This window comes from Leptonychotes weddellii, chromosome 8 (assembly GCF_054177405.1).
Source record: "Leptonychotes weddellii isolate Sample4059 chromosome 8, ASM5417740v2, whole genome shotgun sequence".
NCBI classification, from domain to species: domain Eukaryota; kingdom Metazoa; phylum Chordata; class Mammalia; order Carnivora; family Phocidae; genus Leptonychotes; species Leptonychotes weddellii.
Genome location: NC_138376.1, coordinates 2,397,813 through 2,423,944, shown reverse-complemented (window position 1 = coordinate 2,423,944; position 26,132 = coordinate 2,397,813). Strand labels below are relative to the sequence as shown.

General features: G+C 42.4%; 1 long non-coding RNA gene across 2 annotated transcripts in view; it reads left to right on the top strand.

Moving 5' to 3' along the window:
• The window catches only part of LOC145722915 (uncharacterized), a 102,329-nt gene extending 89,322 nt beyond the window's left edge, over window positions 1-13,007 (top strand). The window contains exon 3 of one of the 2 annotated variants that reach the window (XR_014147467.1): window positions 7,005-13,007. This is a non-coding gene — a long non-coding RNA (uncharacterized LOC145722915). Of the gene's footprint in view, window positions 1-1,341 lie in introns of both variants that reach the window. The other variant, XR_014147466.1, reaches the window with a different exon arrangement.
• The last annotated feature ends 13,125 nt before the right edge of the window (window positions 13,008-26,132 follow it).

Below are 26,132 nucleotides of genomic sequence, written 5' to 3'. Positions count from 1 at the left end.
CCGCATCGGGCTCCCTGCTCCGCGGGAAGCCTACTTCTCCCTCTCGCGCTCCCTCTGCTTGTGTTCCCTCTCTCGCTGTCTCTGTCACATAAATAAAACTTTAAAATAAATAAATAAATAAATAAATCTCTTAAAAAAAATACTTGGTCAAGTTTATTGATTTAGGAAGTTAAAATAGTCAATCTGTAAAGACTCTTCTGATCTCAAACGCTATAATCCTGTCAACTACTAAAGGCAAAACTCAGATTTTATTTCATTATTATTTTTTTAAACATTATTTTGTCAGCATTTTGAGAGTGAAGATTTATTTATTTCAGAGAGAGAGAGGAATGGGGGGCAGAGGGAGAGAATCTCAAGCAGTGTCCCTGCTGAGCTCAATCATGGGGCTCCAACTCAGGACCCTGAGATCATGACCTGAGCCCAAATCAAGAATCAGAGGCTTGGGGCACCTGGGTGGCTCAGTTGGTTAAGCGTCTGCCTTCGGCTCAGGTCATGATCCTGGAGTCCCGGGATCGAGTCCCGCATCGGGCTCCCTGCTCGGCAGGGGGTCTGCTTCCCCCTCTGCCCCCTTCCCTCTTCCCTCTCGTGCTCTCTGTCTCTCATTCTCTCTCTCTCAAATAAATAAAATCTTAAAAAAAAAAAATTGTGTCTGATGGGGTGCCTGGGTGGCTCAGTCGTTAAGCGTCTGCCTTCGGCTCAGGTCATGATCTCAGGGTCCTGGGATCGAGCCCCGCATCGGGCTCCCTGCTCCGCAGGAAGCCTGCTTCTCCCTTTCCCACTCCCCCTGCTTGTGTTCCCTCTCTTGCTGTATCTCTCTCTGTCAAATAAATAAAATCTTTAAAAAACAAAACCAAAACAAAACAAAACACACACTTGCCACATGACCCACTCCTCAGCATTTATTCCACAGAAATTAAAATTTACGTCCACACACCACCTGGACACAAATGTTCATAGCAGCTGTATTTGTAGTAGCCAAGAACTGGAAAACAACCTACTGACATCTGATCTAGGTGAATGGTTAAACCATGGTTCAGCCAACCGTGGGAGACTATTCGGCAATAAAAATGAAGGGACTGGTGATACACACAGGGACTTGGATGGGTCTCAAGGCAACGTGTTGAGTGAAAAAAGCCAATCTCCAAAGGACACACACCGTGGGTCTATTCATATAACGTTCTCGACTGTTGTCAAACATTTGATGCCAGGCTGGTGGTGGCCAGGGATTAGGAATAGTGACTGGAGGGGGAGGGAGGTCTGAGTGACTGGGAAGGGGCGGCAGCAGAGGACCTTTCTGGGGACCAAGCCAGTGCTTCTGCTTTTGTGCTGTGCTGGTTGCAGGAATCTACACATCAGTGAAACACCACAGGACCACACACATCTGCGCCAACGTCGGATTTCCCGGAGTTGCTACTGTGCTGTTGCCAAGGCCAAGTGTAACCACTGGGGGAAATTGGGAGAAGCGTCCATAGGACCTCTTTGTGCTGTTTCCTACAACTCCCTGTGAATCTCTAATCGTTCAAAATAAAAATTTAGAAGAAGAAAACATAAGGTATGAGAATTTTCCACAACAGATGGATATTTTACCCAAGAAGCTAAATGAATCCCAAGGAAGATAAATACACAGACGTTCCCATGCATTCACAAACACACCTACGTACATACACCTTCTTTTAAACAGAAAATAGGATCGTGCCATACAAAACTCTTCCGCAGCTTGCCTGTTCTCTTTCCGATACAAATTCCGTCAGAGACATTTTTATCCTTGTCTTCTCAGTGAAATGCCTTACGCAGTAGCATGTACACATTAGCACATTTCATAAATGGCTGTGTAGCATTCTTTTTAAAAAAAATATTTATTTGTCAGAGCACAAGCAGGGGGAGCGGCAGGCAGAGGGAGAAGCAGACTCCCCACTGAGCAGGGACCCCGAGGCAGGGCTCGATCCCAGGACCCTGGGATCATGACCTGAGCCGAAGGCAGTCGCTTAACCGACTGAGCCACCCAGGCGTCCCAGCTTTGTGGTATTCGAATTTTACATTTGTTCTTAGGATTCTCTGGAGATTTGAAACTATGCTGAAGTTTTATGAAAAGAATAAGCATTGTCTTTTCCTCATGTGGTTTGCTAACTATTGCCCTGTGTGGTAGGTTTGGGAAGTGGGGTGAAGAACCCGAGCGGATCTCTGCTGACATTTCCATACCAACCAAACAAAGGGGTTAAGGGCAAGAGGATTAGATAATCCTGCCCCAGGGGGATTTGGAGCTCAAATTCTCTCCCACCTGGCCTCAATCAGAACAAAAATATTTTAAGTCCTTCTTCCATTTCCTGATCACTGAATCTCCCTTGCGTCCTCAAGCAAATACAGCTACTGACATTCTGATCTCTCTCTTGAAGATGAGCAGATGTATATCATTCTTTAAACTGAGGGATCTTCATAGAGCTAACAGAAGCCAGAAGATTTATATCACCTTTTTACACATTCCAGTCTACAATCTCCTGTTTCAGCTGTAAGGTATTGCTTTTCTAATGCTTAAGGAATAAGCAGCTACAAGCTCAAAACCTACTACAGAAAACGAACATGAGGTTCCTTTTTTCCCAGCTCTTCAGGCAACACATATTACTCTGGAAACCAAATGTAAAGCTCAACTGTGAAGGAAGGGTATGAAGCTTTGAAATTAGCTGCTTCCTTTTAATGATAAGTGTGCCTCCCAGTGGGATAGATTAATTAGGTAGTGATTGCAGAGTCCTTTAAAAATCACAGCACTGTGTATCTCTGGCATTAATCCTGGAATAGACTGGTGTGTTAAACATTTTTCCTGGACCTAATATTCATCCCTTAGGAGTGTCTTTCAATTCTGCCCCTTCCTTTTTGTTCAAACCCTGCCCTCGATCCAGGCTTATCATCCCCTTCTAACAAGTCTCCCCCTTACCTCTGAACTGTCTCCTCCTCAAACCACAATTTATATCACAGGAAAAAAAAAATCTTAAAATAGTTTTTTTTTTTTTTTAACTTTCTTGCAAGGCCTTCAGTGGCCACATGGAACCTATCATTTTACATCCAAACAACTTGTTCAAGCAGCAAAGCGGTAAACTGGAAAGAACTCGACTTGCGAGATGTTCTGATTTTCCTTACTCTAGTGCTCAAGGTCATCACCACGCTATGCAATCATATATCCCCCCTGCCACAACCTTCAGAGAACCTTCCACTTCAAAGCAACTTAGCACAGGGGTTCAAAGCACGGCTTCTGGTGCTAGATCTCTGGAGTGTGCATTCTGCCCCTGCTTCTTGCTCGTTGTGAGACCTAGTCCACAGGGCTCAGCCTCTCTGGACCACACTTTCCAATAAAAGTACCCACTGGGTCACTCTGAGGATTAAATGAATTAGTAGAAAAAGTGCTTAGAACACCACCTATGCCTACAGCAAGGATGAAATAAACAGGGACTTCCCTTACTGCTGTATCCTCAGTGCCTATGACAGTGCCCAGCACAGAGACGGGGAAACTGAGGCATGCAGGGGTGACGTGACTTGCCCCGGAGCATGCCATTCGTAAGAGTCTGAGCTGAAAGTCCAGGTTATGGGGCTGGGGGCTGAGCCTGCCCATCTGAGTACCACATTACACTGTATCCGCCTTGTCCCCTGGCTCTTGACACAACAGGGACTCCTTCAATGTTGCTCAAATTGCTTACTAAGATATCATTAACATTCTGAATTCAGGCCCTTTTCACACACTGTACTCCTGGCCTGGAAAATTCTCCTATCCAACAAGTATCTCCCCCTCCACCCCCCGTTTCTTATCGGCGCCGTGTCCCAAAGTGTTCTCGTCCTCTTCGGAATTTTTATGGCACTTTAATGGCCCCTAAAACTCACTGGCACTGACCACATCCTGTCTTGTAATGTAACTTGTCTTTTTTATGCACCTCTTGCTCCAACAAGACTGTAAATCCATTGAGGATGGACCGTGTTTGCCTTCTGGCTCTTTGTGTTCCTGGCAGGGACTGGGATGGCGCCTTGCCCAGACCAGACTCTCCTTAAATGTTTGCTGATTGATAAACAGGCATAAAAGCAGCTAGACATGGACAGAGTAGCCCCTCATTCTCACCGCTGCCCCTTTTGGGGCTGCAGCACACCCTGCCCCTCTCTCCCGACTGTGCGTGGAGGAAGAGCTTGGGAGCTGGAGGGTCATAACCTGCGTCCGCCCTGTCGTACCTGGGTGTGCGTTCCACACGCGGTTCTTCCAGGGCAGAGGGCGTATCTGACAGAACTGCATCCTTTTCTGGAAGTTCAAGGAAACCTAGACAGGCATCTCTTCTTTCTCCCTGAACTTGGATCTGAGTGAGACTTAGACACAGGAGGCAGGCAGAAGAAAACCAAAGCATCACCTAAAGTACTGGAAATGCAGACAGACTTCCAGGACAGGAAAAGGCCAGGTGGAGAGTGTGCCTTAGGTCTGTGGACCAAGTGATAGGCTGATCCCGACCCTTCAGCATGAGGCAGACTCACCCACCCGGTCAAAAGCGGCGCTGGACCACCACTCGCCTCCCCCAGAGCACATTGCCCCAGCACAATTTCATGTGTGAAAAAAATGCAGAACTGCAGACAGCTGGCTCCAAAGGGGAGGGAAAGGGGCTCCATGGAGCATGCTCGGAGCCATCTTCCAAATACACCAATCAGCTAAGTCACTCTTCACCCACTGAGGAGTCCGAGTGAAGGAGCAATGAGGACAGGAGCGTTTCTCCAGTGTGTGGAAACATAAAACCAAGAGATTCCCCACAAAACAGCCTCTGTCTTTGCCCACTGGGCTTAACCATCACATCCATGGTCAACCGGAAGTGAGGCCACCTTCTCAGGGAGAAAGGTCAACAGCCTACCAGAGCAATCTGTCCCAGTTTCCTGGGACCATTCCCCCACTACGAAGCACTGTTCCTGAGCGGATCCCTCTAAGGCCTGTCATGGGAAGCTGAGGTTTTGTTTTGGAATTAATCAGAACAGTACATTAATTAAATTAACCCCAAGGCCACCTGCTGTGGTTTGAATTTTGTCCCCTTAAAAAAATCTGTTGAAGTCCTAACACACAGCATCTCAGACTGTGATCATATTTGGAAATGTGACCGTATTATTATAAATGTGATTAGCTAACTTAAAATGAGGCCATAGGGGAGTATGGTGAGCCTGTCATGCAATGTGACTGGCATCCTCATAGGAAGACACAGAGACAGGGAGAATGTAGGGCAGACACAGGCAGAGACTGGAGTGATATGTCCACAAGATGAGGCACACCAAAAATGGACAACTGTCACCAGAAGCGAGAAAGAGACAAGAGTAGATTCTCCCTCAGAGTCCTCGGAAGGAACCAACCCTGCTGACACCTCAGTTTTAGACTTCTAACCCCCAGCAGCATGACAGAGTAAGTTTCTGTTGTTTAATACCACCCTGTTTGTGGTACTTTGTTCATGGCAACCCCAGGAAATGAATACACCGCACAATGCCCAAGATCAACAGTTGACTCTCCCTCAACCCGGATTATGGGCAGACACGTTCTCAGCGTGCCCCATCAAGCATCAGTGAAAAATGCTTCATTAAGCAATTGGTCATCTTCCTCGGGAATAATAATTTCAACAGCTGAATTCTGAGAAATCTTTAATTTCTTGTTTCCAAGTGCTTATTCTTTTCCCCCTAGATATTAAAATAAGAATTCAATGAATTAGGAAATAATTAAGAAAAAGATATGTTGCAGAAATACAGAGGCCCTCAGAAAGCTTGTTTTCACTTCCATTTTACATGCAAGCAGATTTGTGTGTGTGTATGCTGTGGAAATAAATCTACCAGACATCAATATTGTGCTAAATTAGTTTCGAAATCTGTCAGCCTCCATCCATCCTTAGACCATTTTCAGTCCAGGTATATATGCACATTCTATTTTGCTCAATTCACATTAGTATACGCATTCGTACATATTTCCGCACCACACTGTAATAACCATCATCAGTAGTTAGGGTTCTAAAGCATTTTCCTGTCAAATATAGTTTGTTTACCCATCCTCTGCTTCTTGGGCATTGAAATATTTTTCCATCTTTGCCCATTATAAATAACACATCTTTGTATTTTTTAATTCTCTTAGAATATTTCCTTAGGCTATTTCCAAAAGATATCACTGGGTGAACTTTCAGTATGTTTCATATCACCATGGTTCTCTTAAAAAGACTAATGCAGTTGACCATACCACAATGTCATCAGGATTTAAGTATTTTTAAAGTTTCATTTGATAAATGTATAATACCAAACATATATGCTTCTTCATAAACCTTGAAAACATTTTATTTTTTTTAAGATTTTATTTAAATTCAAGTTAGTTAACATAATGTATTATTAGTTTCAGGGGTAGAGAAAACATTTTAAAAATTGGCATTATAGGGGCACCTGGCTGGCTCCGTCGGTGGAGCATGTGACCCTTGATCTCAAGGTCATGAGTTTGAGCCCCACGTTGGGCATAGACATTACTTAAAACTACTTAAAATAAAAAAAAACCTTGGCATTATAACCAAATAACTTAGGCAGCTAAACTACATTTGTTTCCTGCCCCAGCACAAGAGTAACTTCTCCCATATATCTGACACATAAAGTCCTTGGGAAAATTCTTAGCTATTTTTATGGGGCTTTCACTTTACTTGTATAGCTAAGATTCACCAGACAGTTCCACTGTCACGAACTCTAAAACAGTAGAACTTGAGAGGAGACTGGCTGTTTCAATAATGAGCAAAAGATAAAAGGATGGTGTGATCTGGTGTCAGAAAAGATACCCAGTTAAATCTAACTCAGGCAAAACCTACTGCGTCTTCCATTAAAAAAAAAAAGAAGAAAAAGATTATGGATTTGGTTTTCTTTTTTCTTTCTTTCTTTGTTTCTTCCTTTCTTGGGGGGATAATTTTGGGGAAAAAAGGAAAGTATAAAGAACAAATTTTAACTTATGCATGCCAAGATAACTCAATGGGGAAATTTTTCAACAGATGGTTCTGGAACAACTGGATATCCACATCAAAAGAATGAATTTGAGCCTCTTCTTTACACCATATGCAAAAATTAACTCAAGATGGATCATAACCTAAATGTAAGACCTCAAACTATAAAATTTTTAGCAGAAAGCATAGGAGCAAATCCTAACTTTAGGTTAGGCAGTGTTTTCTCATGAAGCATAAGTAACAAAAAATAATAAATAAATAAATTGAAGTTTATCAATTTTAAATTTTGTGTATCAAAAGACATCATTAAGAAAGCACAACCCACAGAATGGGGGAAAATATTTGCAAATCACATATCTGTCAAGGGACTTGTATCCACAATATATAAAGAACTCTTTCAAAGATAAATAATCCAATTGAAAAATGAGCAAAGAATTTGTAGAGATATTTACCCAAAAAAAAATATACAAATGGCTAATGAACACATGAAAAATTGTTCAACATCATTAGTGATTAGAGAAATTCAAGCCAAGACTGTGATGAGACACCACTTCACCCCCACCAGAATGGCTAAAGTGAAAAATACAGAGTAACAAATGTTGAAGAGAATGTGAAAACATTAACATGCTCACACATTGCTGGTGGGAATATAAAATGGTCCAATGACTCTGAGAAACACATGCCCATGCAAAAAATCTGTACATGAGTGTTCATAGAAGCATTATGCTTACTAGCCCAAAAGTGGAAAAAACCCAAATGTCCATTAATGGATGAATATATAAACAAAACATGGAATATATATAAACAAAACAATGGAATGTTATTCAACCAATGAAAGAAATGAAGTACTGTCACATGCTTTAACAAGGATGGACCTTGAAAACATTATGCTCAGTGAAAGAAGCAAGCCCCCAAAGACTGTATATTATGACATCATTTGTGCAAAATGTCCAGAATAGACAGATCCAGAGACAGAAAGCAGATTAATGGTTGCCTGGGGCGGGGGTGAGGTAGGGAAACTGGAACAGGGAGGGACTACTAATGGGTACAGAGTTTCTTTTTGAGGTATTGACTATGTTCTAAAATTAGATTGTGGTAAATGACTCTACAACTCTGAATATACTAAAAACCACTGAAGTAAATACTTTAAGTGGGTGAATATTATGGTATATGAAATATATCTCAGTAAAGCTGCAAAAAAAGTTTGTTTTAATTGCGCCTAATCCCATCATCAGCGATAATACTCTTAACATCTGCCATATTTATAAACATTGCAGCCCTCCCTCATTGAGGGTTTAGTGAATGCTAAAGGGGGAAGTCATAGGAGTGTAATGATTAGACCAGAGGCAAGTTATCTTTTCTTCTCTGCATATTAAGTCTAGTTGATTTATTATCCACATTTTCATCACAGCCATAAGATGGTAATATGGAGATTTGTTGGTTAAGCCAAGACCCAGGTCATAATCACTGACTTCCCTCCTCTTCACCCATCCAATCAAACTCCTTCAAGGGAACACCTGAGTCCAATTGTTTCTCTCCATCCAATTTCTACTGCTCTGAAGGCAACATCATTTCTCACCAAGATGGTTGGAACAGCCCCTCCAACACTTTGCCCTGCCCACACCCTTGTGCCCTTGATACCCATCTCCCATGTGGCAACTAGAGTAATCTCTCTCCTGTTTAAAGCCCTTCAGTGTCTCCTCTTAATTTAGACTACAGTTAAAATTCCCTTCAAGTGACTCACAAGACAATGGCTCCCTACTGACCCTTCCAAGTCTAGGACTTCTCACCTCCCACCCACCCAACCCCACCTTCCGTTCCGGCCACCTTCTAGGAGATAACAGTCTCTCTTTCTCTTCCTCTCTAGGCCTTTGTACTACTGCTTTCTCCAGCTTAAATATTCTTACCCCCACCCTCCCAGTTCCCTTCACCAGCCTACTGCTTCTCATTCTTCAGGAATCATTTGGACACACTCCCTGCAAAAGTCTTTCCTGAGTGTCATGGCCCCAAGTGCCCTTGCTAAGAGCTGCCACAGAACCCTGTATTTCCCCTGTGATAAGTAACTCTTACTGCATTAACTGGGAATTGCCTACTTACTCTCCTCAGCTCCCCACTTATGTGCTAAGAGGCTTTGGGCAAGTTACTTAACCTCTCCATGCTTCGTTTTCTCCCATGAAACATGGAGATAAAAACAGTACCTACCTGATATATTTGCTATGAGGATTAAAAGGCATAGTATTTGTGAATCACTAAAAACAGTGCCTGGCACATTGTAAATATGACATTTAAGTGTTTTGTAAAAGTGTCATATACATCTATAGACTGTAAGCCCCAGGAAAGTTTTTAAAATCTTATTCACTATTGCATCCCCTATAAATTTTGTTAAGTGGACAACTACATCAATCAATTAACCAAGCAAATGTATAGGTAATTCAAAGCTAGCTCATATTTTCAAGACCCAGGAGAGAGAGTGGATACTAAATGAAACAACTTTCCAAAGAAAGCAAGAGAAGAGAGAAGCCAAAACAAAGGCAACAGTTTAAATTAGTGGAGAAAGGCTAAGTGATTCAATAAATAAAACTTGGATCATTGGTTAACCGTTTGGAAAAAGCTGAAATGAGAATCCCTTCACAGCATGAAAGTAATTCCCTATGCAACTATTAATTGGAAAAGAAGATCTTAAAAGAACCATGAGAAAACAAAACTCAATATCTGAGGTGTGGTAGAATGTTATAAGCATGACAAAGAGTGATATTTACCAACACGGAAAGATGTTCTCTATAAGTTGAGAGCTCTATAGCTGAATTGTTCACATCCAGCCTCTGGAGGCAGACTGCCTTGGTCCATATCCCAATTCTACCACTAACTGTTATGTAACTTTGGACAGGTTACTTAGCTTCTCTGGACCTCCGTCTCCTCACCTGGGAAATGGAGATATCATCACAATAGCGACCACATTATGTGTTAGGAGGATTGGGTTAGCCCGGTGATGGGTATTAAGGAGGGCACGTACTGCATGGAGCACTGGGTGTTATATGCAAACAATGAATCATGGAACACTACATCAAAAACTGATGATGTAATGTATGGTGATTAACATAACATGATAAAATAATTTTTAAAAATAAAAAATAAAAAAGGTGTTATGAGGATTAAATGGGGTAATATTTGCATATCAAAAATAATAAATAATGATGTCTGGCTGAACCTATTTTTATAAGATAGATTTTATATAAAATGTCAGCTGGTTATGAACCTATTTTTATAAGATAGGTTTATATAAAATTATGTCAGCTGGTCATACCTCAAAGGTGGGATTATAGGTATCTAGATTTTTCTTCCTTTTAACTGTATCTTCTAATTATTCTACAATGAGTACACACTACTTTTAAAATAAGAAAAAAAAACCTACAAAAGTGATTCTTAACTTTCAAAAATTATTTTAAAAGTCTCATTGTAGAATATTTGCCATGGGGAGCCTGGGTGGCTCAGTTGGTTAAGCATCTGACTCTTGATTTCAGCTCAGATCATGATCTCAGGGTGATGAGATTGAGCCCCATGTCAGGCTCTGCACTAGGCATGAAATCTGCTTAAGATTCTCTTTCTCCCTCTCCCCCTCCCCACCCCCTTTCTCTCTTTCTCTCAATTAAAAAAAAAAAAAAGAGTAGCCATCATGCAAAAAATATTCATGATCTATTGTAAGAGGAAAAGGAGATACATGAAATAGTATGTACGGAGTAATTTCCAGTGTGTAAAAAATATTTAATGTACAGATACATACAATCATGCAGGGAAAAAACAAAGAACTTACAATGTTAGCAGTGATCATCCTTTAAAAATCTTTTAAAGTCTTGTCAAATTATATGTGACTTTATTTTCTCCCTTGTGTGTTTTCTTATATTTCTAAATTTTCCAATATGTATATGATTACCTGTGAAGCCAGAAAAAAAAAATGTGATTTTTTTTAAAAAAAGAAACAGCATGGACCTTAGTCAAGGTAAAAGGTAGATTCTCATCTGAAACAGGGAAGGAAGGATGGGTATAGATTTAGAGGTAGAAGGGAAGGAAGTGTTGGGGAGGAAGAATTTTCTCTGACTTTTGAGGTCCTTCCAGCTGAACTAAGAATCAAATTGACGTGAGACAGATTAACAGGAGAAAATCAAATCTAATAGTGTATGTATGGAGAATCCACACAGACATGGAAATTCCAAAAACAGGCAATAAGACTTATATGAGCTAAGGAGAGGGTAAGGGTCTGAAGATACCAAGGGGGAGAAAGACCACTAGCAGGAAGATGAAAAGAGGTGTTTGGAAAACACAGGTGCCCTCTTATGTACAGAAGTTTCTTAGGTAAAGAGGAATCTTTGTTACTAGCTCTCTTCTCGGGAAAGTAGGCAGTTGGGGAAGACGTAAAGAGCTTTTTCTGAATCTGCTGGGTTTGGATTGTTTTTAACTTAATGTTCACACCAAAGTGGCCCATCTTGGGTTGGCCTGCCCTTGGCCCTTACAGAAGTAAAAAAATCACATGTGATAGTCTGTATTTTCTCTGAAGTGGGAGGTAAGCTACAGAGAGAATGGTTTCAGCTATGACATAGTTGTGGGGAATGAAACAGGGCTAATTGAGATAGGTTTAAAAAATGTGTGAGGGATGCCTGGGTGGCTCAGTTGGCTGAGTGTCTGCCTTCGGCTCAGGTCATGATCCCAGGGTCCTGAGATCAAGTCCCACATTGGCTACTTGCTCAGTGGGGAACCTGCTTCTCCTTCTGCCTCTGCCTGCCACTCCCCCTTCTTGTGCTCTCTCTTTCTCTCTCTTTCTCCCTCCCTCTCTCTCTCTCAAAAAAAAAAAAAAAATCTTAAAAGAAAATGTGTGAGCCAAGCTGAAGGAGCTACCATGTTGAAAAAACCTAACGTAATAACAGTGTAAGCTGTGAGCCTTCTGCCCCCGCTCCCCACACCTGGGGCTCAGACGCACAGGTCAGGAGTCAGATTCACACAAGGCTGATGAGAGGGTACAAAGGACATACATCATGCCTAGCAGAAGGTCTAGAGGTTAAACACCAAAATATTAACAGCAGTTATTTGTGGCTGTTGGAATTATGGTTTGATTTTTTTGTTTCCTTCTTTAACCATCCTTGCCTTTTTTGCAATTGACGGATATTGTTCATTACATTTTTTGACAGAAAAATAGATGAAATTATTAAACAATGCAAGCAAATCTATAAAAGTAAATCCTCCTTCCAAAATTTATCATCTAGCTTAGATCTCAGGATTTGACACATATACACACACACACACACACACGAAATTATCATCTAGCGATACCACTTGTTAACATTTTGGCCAACATCTTTTTCTCTAGCACATGTACACGTACGTGGCAGATTCTGTCCCCTATGATCTGCTCTACAAGTCAGAATACAAATGGTCATAACTCTTAATTCTTTTTTTTCCCCAGTATTTGCTCAAATCCACATACGCCACATTAGGAGAGCCTCCCTTAAATTCTTGCCAGCCACCAAAGTGTCTAAAAAATCTCAGGGGCTTTCTCATTCCAAAGGGCATAAATTTTTCTATTGATACCAGGAACTGTGGGACTTGGAAAATGTCATTAATCCAATATATGCTGTTCATTTCATTACCATGAGATGTCAGTGAGGACTGGTCCTGCACAGTTTGACAGGTGTGACTATTACACCAAGTGGTCCGTGTTCACCCCAGTCCTCACCTGTCCTGCAAGGGTATCTGGGCTTAAGCTCCCAAGTTAGAGTTTTCCCTTCCGCTGTCAACACTCTGCCTAGGATGACAGTTGTCCCAGGGTGTTTGGGTCTGAAGACACTGACTACAAAGAAAAACTATTATTGATTGGAAAAGGCCACATGCTGGGCTCAAACGAACCCTCTCTCTATTCTTAGGTGCTTGTGTTGAGTCCAAGTCACCACCCTGTCCTCAAGGTGATTTTATTTTGGAGGGTCTCCAAAATAATTCTTGTTTTTGTGTTTTTGAGAGAGAGAGAATGCGTGCTCACATGTGAGTGAGAAGGGGCTGCAGGAAAAGGAGAGAAAAAAATTTTTTTTAAGATTTTTTTATTTATTTGTGAGAGAGAGAATGAGAGATAGAGAGCATGAGAGGGAGGAGGGTCAGAGGGAGAAGCAGACTCCCCGCTGAGCAGGGAGCCCGATGCAGGACTCAATCCCGGGACTCCAGGATCATGACCCGAGCCGAAGGCAGTCGTTTAATAAACTGAGCCACCCAGGCACCCAGGAGAGAAAATCTTAAGCAGGCTCCATGCTCAGTGTGTGGGCTCAATCTCATGACCCTGAGATCATGACCTGAGCCAAAATCAAGGGTTGGATGCTTAACTGACTGAGCCACCCAGGTGCCCCACTTCCCTACTAATTCTACACCCAGCACTTTCCCTATTGCACTATCACACCAACTGGAGGACTACTGCTTATTTACATATGTATATGTCTTATTTCTAGCTAAAACTTTTTCATAAAGCAGACAGCATACATTATTTATCTCTGTCTAGTGGTAGGCTGGAGCAAACTCACATCTGCTCACAAGAGCCAATAGTTAAATTTTCAGAAATGTTGTAAGCTGATTGTTAAAACAGCCATTATCTAAAGTCAAATTATATAAATGTACAATTAAATATATTGACAGCAAACTTAGTAATACTCAAAACTCGTCACTTCCAAACTACCATATTTAAGAGTTATCTGTGTACTTGAGGTTCTTTACATCTATTGTATCTGTGTGTTGGAAACACTGTATAATTGTGTGCTACTGAGTATCTCTTCCCAACTTTGTGTTCAGTGATGTAATGTTGGTAGCTTGAAATCAGCCATAGTAGGTAGGGGTATTTGCACTATGAAAATCAACAAACACTGGTGGTTTAACCTTTACTGGCTTGCCACTGATGTCTGTATTCTCAGCAGCTAGAATATCATGATGCCCAATAAATGGTGGATGGATGGGTGGATGGATGGATGGATGCATGAAGAGATCGATGGGTGGGTGGATGTTTGGGTGGGTGGGTGGGTGGATGGATGGATGGATGGATGGATGGATGGATGGATGGATGGGTGGATGACTAGATGGGTGGGTGGATGGATGGGTGGGTGGGTGGATGGATGGGTGGATGGATGGATGGATGGATGGGTGGATGGATGGGTGGGTGGATGGATGACTAGATGGATGGATGGGTGGGTGGGTGGATGGATGAATAGATGGATAGTGGATGGATGAAGAGTTGGATGGATGGACGGATGGGTGGATGGGTGGGTGCATGGATGGAAGAATGATAAGACAGAATAATGGAAGAGGGGAGAGTAGTAGAGGCTTGGAGACAGGAATAATAGCCATGAGAGGATGTTGGCTAGATGGGGTATTTAGTATTCTGCCTTTACCCTACAGAACCTCCCTAGCCAACAACCTCAATTGTTCTATTTCCTCCTTTCATAGGTTTCTCATGTTGTATTCTTACATGTTGTGCAAAAGAGTGCAACATAATACAGAAAATGTGACCACCCTATTTCTGAATTGTATGTTGCTTCATCACATTTCAAAAGAGCCATAAATTTTGTATTCTGGTTCATTCCACTGGAGATAGTTGTGTAGCAATGCACACTGCAGAACACAGGAAGCCCCACGTTTACCATTCACTACATACAGATGCTGGCTCCAGAGGAAGGTAAGCAAGGGTGGAGTCCTTCTGTGGCAAGGTTTTCTTTACCACAAGTTCCGTTCCCATACACCATCTTATTCCAGTGAGTATACAGAAAAGGGAACTAAACATTACTACTAAAGCTGACTGTGTTCTTTGTACTTGGGCTCAGTGAAAATCATCCAAGGAGCCAGGTCTGAACTTCTTTTTCTCATCCAATCTTCCTAATGTCCCCTCCCGTGAAATTTCCCTTATCCCTCTTTTAAATGTTTCTCTTAAGAGTCTTTTATGTAGTTTTCTTTTAGTGCATTAAAAAGAGGAGAGAAATTAGGGAAAAAGAACTAGGAGCAGAAGCCTGGGACAAAGTGGTGGAGAAACATTATAGTTATAAACACCTTGCTTTGGAATTCCTTACTAAATCCTTTCAAGGGGATTCTTTGATGAAAGTCTTATCTATGTCAATAAAATTTGAAGCCCCCCCCTCCAGTAGTTGGCAGATAACATCTTGTCTGGACACCTATTCAATTGTAAATCTCATGGATTAGATGATTGATTTACATGAGAAAATTTATCTACTTGTCCCTGTCTCTCCAGGGCCTGGGGTCTGCCTACTTGGAAGACAACACAAATCCTTCCACACCTGAAAACCACTGGCAGGCCCTTTGTGTTAATGGTCTTCCCCCCAAAGTGGGAGGTGGGATAAATCTCATTATAGGTACAAAAGGTGCTCCCAAGCTCCTAACACCCCAGGACCACCCACAGTTCTCTTGGGTTACATTCTCCTACTTCTGTGCTGATAGGAACCTTCTACAGCCTCTGATCACTGAGGAGTTGAGAGACCACCACAGGGACTCAGTTACTCAACTCATTTAGAAAATGTCTATGGAGCACTGGTTCCCATCAGACCTGAAACTTCAAACAGAGCTCAATGTGGAGTAGGACAGACTGGCTGAAAAAATTATAACATATGACCTAGATCCTGCAGCTTCGAGTTGTATGCCTGGACTGTTCAGGGAGACGGCCGCATTCACAGAAAATAAGAGATTTGAAAGATCAGCCCCAGCGGGGCAAACCCTCCTCACCCAGCCCTGTCCCCTTTGCCCATTAGATATCTGAATGTTGGGGCTTTTTTTTTTTAACGTGGATACATTTTCTTTCATGTATATGGCGCTCTTCAGTCATCCATTTAAGAACCTCCCTGGCACGAGTTTTCACAATGTTGGCTCAGCTGCTCTTGCAAAGCATTTGGCTTGCCCCAGCGACTCAGCCACGTCGCTGCCTCTTCACCTGGTTTCTTGACCCTTAATCTCCCCATCAGAAAAGTGAGGACAGTCACACTGAACTTCCTTTCTTACCTCAGAAAGAACTCCAAGGAATGACTGACACACATTCCCAAATTTCTGAGGAGAAATAGGCCTTTGTTGGGATTAGTATTATCGTGAAGTAAACCATGAGATCCTAGGCGTGTGCAAGAGCCAATGCAGGGCCCAAATTCTCCTGAGGCTGAGGAGAGAGGAGTGGAGGGGGGCAAGAGAAAGAATCTTGCTTTGAAGATCAGTATCACCAAGTCTCCCCCCTCATAGAGTTATCTGGTCAAAACAGGGACTGAACAGAATCATTACCATCAGGTAATATCTATAATCAATAATGGTTATTTCTGCAAAACTTTTTACTAGGTGCTATTCGGTGACAGAAGGGCCAGCAGGTGCTATTCCAATAACTTCGGGGGCTCTGCTTGCCACCCTGTTCCACCCCAGTACAGGGACATTTCTACTCTTCTATAAATAACCACCTAACCACATGGGTGTGACCGGAAGCTGGGTGTGTTTACAGGTTTTAAAGGAGGTCACATGTCGGTTGAGGAGTGAGGACAGAGCCTAACCTGCCCCTTCCCCTCCAGGGTCCCTCCATCCCACCCACACACGACATTGGACGCCTCCCCTTTTTTGTACTTTGTTAAAACACTGGATGCAATTTTGTAAGAAAATAACTCCTTTAAAAAAAAAAAAAAAGATTTATTTATTTGAAAGAGAGAGAGCAATGAGAGGGGGAGGGTCAGAGGGAGAAGCAGACTCCCAGCGGAGTAGGGAGCCTGATGCAGGACTCAATCCCAGGACTCCAGGATCATGACCTGAGCCGAAGGCAGTCCCTTAACCACCTGAGCCACTGAGGCACCCTGGAAAGTAACTCATCTATTGTTCTGACCTATCTCCAGCAGCAGCCCCTTCTGTGGGGTGGGCCCATGCACCTCAGAGCTTAACCTGAGGGAAAAGGGGGAAATCCCGCCCTCCTGAATTCTTGCTACCCGGCTTCTGATGTCTGGGGGCCTTTCAGCTCAGGGGGTTAGTGAAACTCCTGCCCTATCACCACCATGGGTTTCCATGATATTGGAAGATGGGAAATCGCCCTTTATAGTGCATTTGGCTTCTGGCAAGTCCCCCCAGAAGAGGCCCACGCACTCACCTTCACTGCCCCCTGCCCCTTTTCCTCCAAATTTGCTTGTTTATTTACAGGCAGAGCTGAGAGCCCCCACCGGCCAGAGCCAAGCATTCCACAAAATGTGACCCTCTAGGTAGCCTGAGAAACACTGAGACCCTTCCAGGCGGAGGGACAGCCCCGCACTCCTCCTGCACCCTACACCCGAATGCTGGACCTGTGGGGATTAGGGTTTACAACGCGGGTGCCTCGGGAAAATGGGACAAGTCTCTCAAATCCACGGTAGAAACAACTTTGAAAGCCTTCAGCCTCAGGACAGTTTCACGAGGTTTGAGTTTTGGTTTTGTGCTGCTTGTTTTTTGGAGGCCTGGCTGCTTTCTGCTCACCTCCACCTCGAGCTGCAGGGCGTTTTTCTTCTTGCTTTTTTCCCCCTCCTGCCCGGGCCCCAGCACACTCTTTGGTCTACACCCTTGTTTATAAGTCGTGGTTTCCCTGGTTCGGCTGGGCTTGCGGTCTCAGAGAGGATGGGTGGCCCTCCACCGTGAGCTCTCGCACCAGGGCGAGTTCTAGGAAAGGAAAAGAAAGGTCTGGTTTTGAGGAGGTAAGGCGGAGGGCCTGACGCAGGGTGAGGAGATGAAACATAGATTGTTTTCACGTTCTCAGCTGACAGATCAGAGCAGGGACCAGACAGAGCAGAGGGGAGGGCAACCCCAGGTCTCAAAGTCAAGACCTACTGCTGATAACAAAGCTTCTCCACTGGCAACCTGACCTCACACTTAAAGGGGGAAATTTTTTTTTTTTGAAGTATGCAGACTGATTAATAAGTCCCAGCTCCCAGGCACAATCACTGGAGAGAGGAGGCTGAGCGCCTCCCTGCCCGCGTTTTGCGCACCTGCCGGGCCCTTGCGTTTAGAATCAAGGCAGCCCCTTCTTGGTTTTTCCTTCCTCTCTTCTCTCTTTCCTTCCTTCCTTCCTTCCTCCTTCCCTTCCCTTCCCTTCCCTTCCCTTCCCTTCCCTTCCCTTCCCTTCCCTTCCCTTCCCTTCCCTTCCCTTCCTTCCATTCCTTCCATTCCCTCCCCTCCCCCTCCTTCCCCTCTCCTCCAGCTAGTCTCCTCTTAGAGGGAAGAGAAGAAAAGGTAGTTCTTTTTTACACCCAGGGTCACAGGGCACATGGAACTAGAGAATCAGAGTTGGATCATCCTCTTTCTCCACCAGCTTGGTGGAGGGTTTGGGCCATTCCACTTCTGTAGCGGTAGAAGCTTAAATACCACTGTTAAATTAATGCTAGATGGGGAATACTGGGGAGGCAGAGTCAAAGAAAGATGGCATTTTACTCCATCCAGGGAATCCAGAGCTGGATTGGGCCCTAATTCAGTGCATAGAACACATGGCATTGCCCTTTTTTTTTAAATCTATGTATTTGTTTTCACTGATCCCCTTTACTGCGATTTATACTTCAAAACAAAACATGGAAAGAGGAAGGAGAGTACCAGGAAATGAAGGAGGAGTGGGAATTTCTTAGTCTAGAATTCTCCATTTGGTCCCTCTAAATGGACCATGCATGGAGGTCTTCCTCCTGCCCCACAAAGCAGGCTGGAAGCTCATCCAAGGTGGGCTGGGAACCTGGGGATGAAGACTTTCAGCATCTTAAGGGCTTGTTCAGGGCTCATCTCTGCCCTGGACACAATTTTCTGAATTTCTTGGAGGGCTGAAATTTCAAATCCATGAGTGTCTCTGGATAGTCTCCCATGGAACCTTAAAGCACAAACAAAGCAAACAATAAACACCCCTCCCCGCAAAAAAGAGGTGCAGTCTGGACATATTTTCCTTCCAAAAGTAAAATATTCTGCCCTTCCCTCATGCTTTTTCTTTTTCTCTCCTTCTGTTTGCAAACCCTCTTGCTCAACCCTACTACACCCCAACAGTGAAAACCAGAAACAGATAAGACTCTTAACTCATGCTCTAACTAAAATCCATTGTGCTTATTTTTTATCACACCTTCTTGAGGCATTGATGAAGGTGTTTTGCAGTGACTGGAACATCCCAACCACCAGAGCCAGCCCAGAAACGCCCTGATGTCAACGAAGTGCCTAGAAGACCACACCCCACATGGCCCCTTCCCTGCCCATGATGGTGCACTGAACACATACGGACCCCCAGCCGTGACTACGCACTCTGTGCCCTGCTCTCTTGCACATACACCCCCACACACACACACATGCACACACATAGACACACACTCACCCTCTCCCTGTAAGACTCTCGGTGTCCTCTTGCCAGCAGAGAAGCTGGTTATGAAGGCTTGAGCCAGCCAAAGCCCTCAGCTGCTCGCACTTGAGATTAATCTCTCCCGTTCTTTTTTCCAAACCCTCGTTGTTTGTTTTTTTTTTTAAGATTTTATTTATTTATTTGACAGAGAGACACAGCAAGAGAGGGAACACAAGCAGGGGGAGTGGAAGAGGGAGAAGCAGGCTTCCTGCCGAGCAGGGAGCTCGATGCGGGGCTTTATCCCAGGACCCTGGGATCACAATCTGAGCCAAAGGCAGACGCTTAACAACTGAGCCACCCAGGCACCCCCTGAGATCATGACCTGAGCTGAAGGCAGACGCTTAACCAACTGAACCATCCAGGTGCCCAAAACCCTCGTCTCTTGAGTTACTAGCTTCTCTCCCAATGAGTTTGTCTGAGTTTGTTCTGCAACAGTGTTGGCAAACCCAGCCAGGAGCTTTGCTTTCGATTTATCCAGCCCCCTTGGGATTCCCTGGGAGGGAACAGTTGGCCGGAGCACCGGGGCTCACCCATTCGTTTCCTGAGTTTGTGGCTGTGATGGATGGATTGCTAACACTTCCTTCTTTCCTCTTTGTTGTTGTTTTTTTGGGAGGTGGTGGGGGGAGTGTAGTCATTGAAAGATCTTTTGACCCAAATTATTTTTCTGTGCTCTGTAAAATCAAAGTCACGGAGACATACACATATCAAAAAGAAGCCATGGTGGGAAGAGTTTTCAAACACATTTGGCCCAAATCAGAACATAACAAATTTCAAATTCTTTCTTTTTTTGTTGCCATCCCCACAAAGAAGAAATTTTGAGGAGAAGAATAATAGGTCAGGAGATAAATGGGCCACAACCCGCAGAGCTAGTACTTGCAAAGGGATGGAGCTACCAGGCCTTCCCTCTGCGATGCCCAGCCGCCGTGGGCCCCCGGCTGCCATATGCTTTTCCAGGGTCCCCTGCTCCTGATCCCTGGCCTACAGGGCCTGCTGTGCTTCTGCCCTGCTTAACGTGGGGTCTGCACCAATGGTCTTTAACTGTCTAGGTCTTTGAAACCCAAAGTAAATTTTGGAAAACTATTTACCCTTGCATATCTAAAATTTTTTGTCATAAGTTTTAAAAGTTACAAAGGATATATAATATAAACAAATAAGTTATATATATATATACATACATACATATATCTCCATCATCCACATAAAAAAATAAATGATCCTATTCTTTGAGATTTGGAAATGTTTTACATTTTTTCTTTTTCTTGCTGAATTTGTATTTCCATTCTTTGACCCCCACCCCAGTGGAATTTTATCCTAATTGTTAAGGCAACTTCTCAGATAAATTGTCAGCATTTCATTTTATACCTGTCACAAGAGAAACACCCCTGGGAGAGCCACCGTAACTATTTGGTAACTAGTAAGACATTTAATAGGGGAAAGAAATGATATTTAGCTGATCATTAATATATTAGACTCTGTTTTCTAAGAATTTCTAGATGAGATCATTAGGCTCACTCTAAGACTGTAAGTTAGGCAGATAGGATCAATCAATATTTCAGATGGACTCTTATTTCATTAAAATCTATTAGAAAATTGATAGTATATTTTATTAGAAATGCTGGATACATCCCAGAAGGTGATGCTGATTCCATCACTCCATGAAGATTTATTTTGGCCCAAAAGTGGGACAATTTCCCTTCTTACAATATAATGTATTTTTATACCTGAAAGTCTTTTTCAATCATTCTATCACAACTCTCTGCCAGAAAAAAATATGCATATGTATGTATCATTTTCCCATGACTAAATGGTTTTAAGCATTAACATTTTGTCTGGATAGAGTTATTACAAATATTAGTAGTACAAAATTGATCATTACAACATATATATAGTATATATTGATAAGTAATGACTTCTAACATAAAATCAAAATTTTATGGGAAATGTATCTCTTATTGAGATGGGCAAAATTGCCTTTTTTTCAGTTAATTCATCTACCCATAGATGAATATTACTTTTTGCTGTAGTAAAACAGGAATTCATTATATATTCTTATGTTTTGTTTCCACAGGTGTAAGCACTTAGAAGCCAAGTTCACATAAAGAAAGAAATGAGAAGGGAGTTTGTTATAGCATTGTTGCCCAATTCTTTGTGTTAAATAATGCACAATTTTAATTGTTTTGTCACTTCTTTTACTATATTTTTATTTATTAATGTCTGGGGGTTATAACTAACATCTTAATGTATAACAATCTAGTTCAGGGTAATGCCGTCTTAATTTCAATAGTATATAAAAACTTTGCTCCTGTATAGTTCTACTTGTTCCCCCTCCTTTGTGCTGTTATTGTCATACAAATTACATCCATCAACACAGATTTGTAGTTATTGCTTTATGCAGTTGTCTTTTCAATAATGTGGGGGAAAGTTACAAACAAACAAAAACAAAAAAAATTAAGCCTTTTATATTTATCAGTGCAATGACCTTGGCCAGTGTTCTATATCTTTTCTCAAGGCTTCAAGTTATTGTCTAGTGTCCTTTCATTTCAGCCTGAGATGTTCCTTTCAGTATTTCTTATGAGGCAGGTCTAGGCTATATTTCTACCATAAATGAAATTCCTCAGCTTTTGCATATCTGAAAATACATCCATTTCTCCTTCATCCTTGAAGGATAGTGTTCCAGATATAGAATTCTTGGTTGACAATTTTTTTTTTCTTTCAGGACTTTAAATATGTTATCCTCTGTTTTCTGCCCTCTGTGGTTTCTAATGAGAAATCACCTGTTGGTCTTGTTGAGTCTCCCTTGTATGTGATGAGTCATTTCTTTCTGCTTTAAGACTCTCCCTTTGTTTTGGGCTTTTGACAGTTTGATTATAATGTATATAGATGTAGATATCTTTAAGCTTAGGTATGTGGAGTTTGTTGAGGTTTTTTTTTTATGTATAAATTAATGCTTTTCATCAAATCTGGGAACTTTTTGGCCACTACTTTTTCAAATATTCTTTCTGCTTCTTTTTCTCCCTCTTCTCATTCTGAAGGCCCTATTAAATATATATTGGCATGCTTGGTGGTGTCCCAAAGTTCTAGGAGACTCTGATCATTTTTCATTACTCTTGCTTCCTTCTCTTCCCCAATCAGGATAATTTCAGTTGACCTCCCATAAGTTTGCTGACTCTCGTCTACCTGGTCAAATCTGATATTGAGCATCTCCAGTGAATTTCTTATTTTAGCTATATTATACTTTTCATCTCCAGGAGTTCTAGTTGGTTCTTTATTTTATAATTTCTGTATTTCTTGTTAAACCCATTTCTATCACCTCCCACCCCCCACATCTGGTAGCCACCAATCTGTTCTCTGTATTTATGATCTTGTTTATTTGTTTGTTTAGATTCCACATATAAGAAAGATCATGTGGTTTTTGTCTTTCTCTGTCTGACTTATTTCTCTTAGCATGATGCCCTCAAGGTCCATCAATGTTGTCACAAATGGCAAGATTTCATTCTTTTTCATGACTAATATTCTATTTTAGATAGATAGATAGATAGACAGGTATAGATATGTCCTACAATTTATTTATCCATTCATCCATCAATGAACACTTTGATTATTTCCATGTCTTAGCTCTTGTGAATAATGCTACAATGAACATGGGGGTGTATCTATCTTTTCAAGTTAGTATTTTTGTTTTCTTCTGATAGCTTCTACCTTCTTGTCGATATTCTATATTATAGAGACATTGTTCTCATATTTAGTTTCCTTTAATTCTTTGAACATATTTTATTGATTGATTGATTTTTTAAAGATTTTATTTATTTGACAGAGAGAGATACAGCGAGAGAGGGAACACAAGCAGGGGTAGTGGGAGAGAGAGAAGCAGGCTTCCTGCAGAGCAGGGAGCCTGATGTGGGGCTCGATCCCAGGACGCTGGGATCATGACCTGAGCCGAAGGCAGACGCTTAATGACTGAGCCACCCAGGTGCCCCCTTTGAACATATTTTAAATAGATAATTTAAAGTCTCTGTCCCGGTAAGTCCAACATCTAGGCTTCTTCAGGGACAGTTTTTACTGACTGGCTTTGTTTTGTCTTGATTTCTGTGTGTGGGTCATAGTTTCTTCTTTGCAAGTCTCATAAACGTTTGCTAAAAACTGGACAATTTAAATAATGTTACGTGGGAACTCTGGAAATCAGATTCTCCCGCCTCCCTAGGGCTTTTACCACTGCCTTAGGCAGATTCAGTGTTTACCAGTTACCTCTGTTTTCGACAAGCAGGCCCAGGTTGAATAACTCTGAGTCAGGTTAAATAAAGACAGCCTTGCCAATCGGATCTTCCAGGAAACCAACAACCAGATCAAACATGGCATTTCTGGGATTGGGGTCTTGAAACTCCAACTGCATTCCCCAACCATTCCAATGACTGCCAGTTTATTTGCACTGTGGTTGCAGGCTCTTGGTTTTCAAGGCTACCACCAAGCTGGGGAAGAGGAGGTGGGGATAGCACAAATCACCATTTTTTCCAGTGCTCCTTTTTGCTTTTGCAGAAGAGATGGTTCCTGAAGATCCTTACTCCACCATCTTCTCTGATATCCCAGCTGATTCTCCCAGCTTTTTCTCAATCATATGCCAAAGATCTCATAATGACTTATCACCAAAAATTATGCTTATTCATCTATCAGTAACAACTCAATGAGATCCTCTTTCCATTCTTTGAAAATGGCTGGAAAACCTGTGATTTGCCAAAGGATTGAGTCCCGGTCATTTAATGTCATCTGTGTTTTAAATAACAGTACTGCATACTGTCCCTTGGGTTGGCACCCAATGATTTATGTACCACCAAGCAATCTCCCATCATAAGATTTAGGATGGGGAGAGGTATGTCTTGCTTTCAAAGTTCAGAAAGTCACACTTTCTCATCTGGCCTCCTTTTGGTGGAAGGAAATGCCCTTTTGGGTCTAGAGTCACAGTCTAGGAAGGAGCATTGTAACTCCCCCTAAAGCCTCCCCTAAATTTCCCAAAGACATGAAGGACTGGTTCTCTCTGCCCTCTGAGTTTCCTTTCCTGACCGCTTCTGCACCTTCCTACAGCTCCCGGGCCAAGAAGGTGGTCCTGAGCTTAGAAGGGGGGAGGAGGGGCGCACTGCACAGTGGTCCCTGGTAACTATTCGAAAGTGGGTTATAGGGGCACCTGGGTGGCTCAGTTGGTTAAGCGACTGCCTTCGGCTCAGGTCATGATCCTGGAGTCCCGGGATCGAGTCCCGCATCGGGCTCCCTGCTCGGCGGGGAGTCTGCTTCTCCCTCTGACCCTCCTCCCTCTCATGCTCTCTGTCTCTCATTGTCTCTCTCGCAAATAAATAAATAAAATCTTAAAAAAGAAAAAATTTTAAAAAAAAGAAAGTGGGTTATAGAGCCACAGAGAAGGATTCCTGTCTCGATTCATGTCATCAAAACTGTAGGAGGTAGGTGTTATTATCAGTGGAGTAATGGGGTTTCTATACTGGAGAGGCTTTGGAATTACATCCTGGGTGAGACAGAGGGTACAGGCCAGCGACTGAGTCTTGAAGTTGTGCTTGTATAGTATTATACAAGGTACTGTTTGTATAGTTGTGTTTGTATAGTATAGACGAAGTATTGATAAAGATTGTGTTTTAATTTGGGGCAGCTTGAGGAGAGAGGGCTGAACTCTGGATTATTATTTTGCAGAGTCATATTCAATAACTTCAGGCAAAGAGCTGGTGTGGCAAAGCCAGGATCAAAATTCAGTTCTGTCAAATCCCAGAACCAGTGCCTTTTATGCCATTTTATAAAGTCACTAGTTGTGGGTTAACCACTCCCAGCAGTCAGACCCTTAGCCAAGGGCTATTTCTTACAAACCATACCCAGTGTGAGTCTTGCCATAGAGACCATTTTTGCTGGGCTCTCCTCCCTCCTTCCAGAGCAGAGTGAGCAGATGCATTCACTGGGCAATTATCCTCATTGTCTTCAGTCCTACTGGAGAGAACCATCCAGGGCTTTGGTCAGCCTGTTCTGCATCCTTCCCCAGCACCTGCCACAAACGTATTCCTTCAACTGAGAGATACACCTAGAACTGGAGTATGCCTGCAGGAAGGCTTCCAAAGCCTCTGTGCTGTCATCCCACAAGGTGGGATCTCCTCTTGGCAACCTGAAAACAAGAATGTCATTAAAAACCGTGTTCCTTGAGTCTCAGCTCCTTGGTCGTGGCATTCCGCCATTAGACACATTTTAAGTGCATTTTTACAGGCCAAGGTACCCAAAGAGAAGATTATTTCTGGCTTTGTGGGTTTTTTTTTTTCCCCTTCTTTTTCTTTCTTGATTCCAACCACTCCTCGGTTTCAATTCCTCTCTCCTACTTGGTTCTCCTTTCTGTTTCTGGACACTTTACCCCTAATTATTTCAGATTCTTTTCCCTGCTCTGAAGTGTTTGTATCTGAAAATCAGAAACACTTTCTAGAGGGACTGGGAAATTCTCCAGAAGTGGAGACAGAGAAGGGATTGTGAAGCTCATCCACTATTGGAATGAAAGCCCATATTGGATGATGACATTTTCCCACTAGTATGGCTTCCTCCTTTAAGCACTTCACAGATGGAAGTTTCTTTTTCAAAAGAGCAAGCCTTGCAAAAAATGTTTAAAATTAATAAATAAACAGTTCATCATTCTAAATTTTCATGCCACATGTTGATGTTTATATGTTCAGCACAATGCATGCACACTTACACATTTACTTAAATGTTTCCCACTGGACCTGAAATATACTAGACATTTATGATTATTTTTCAAAGGGATAGATGGATAA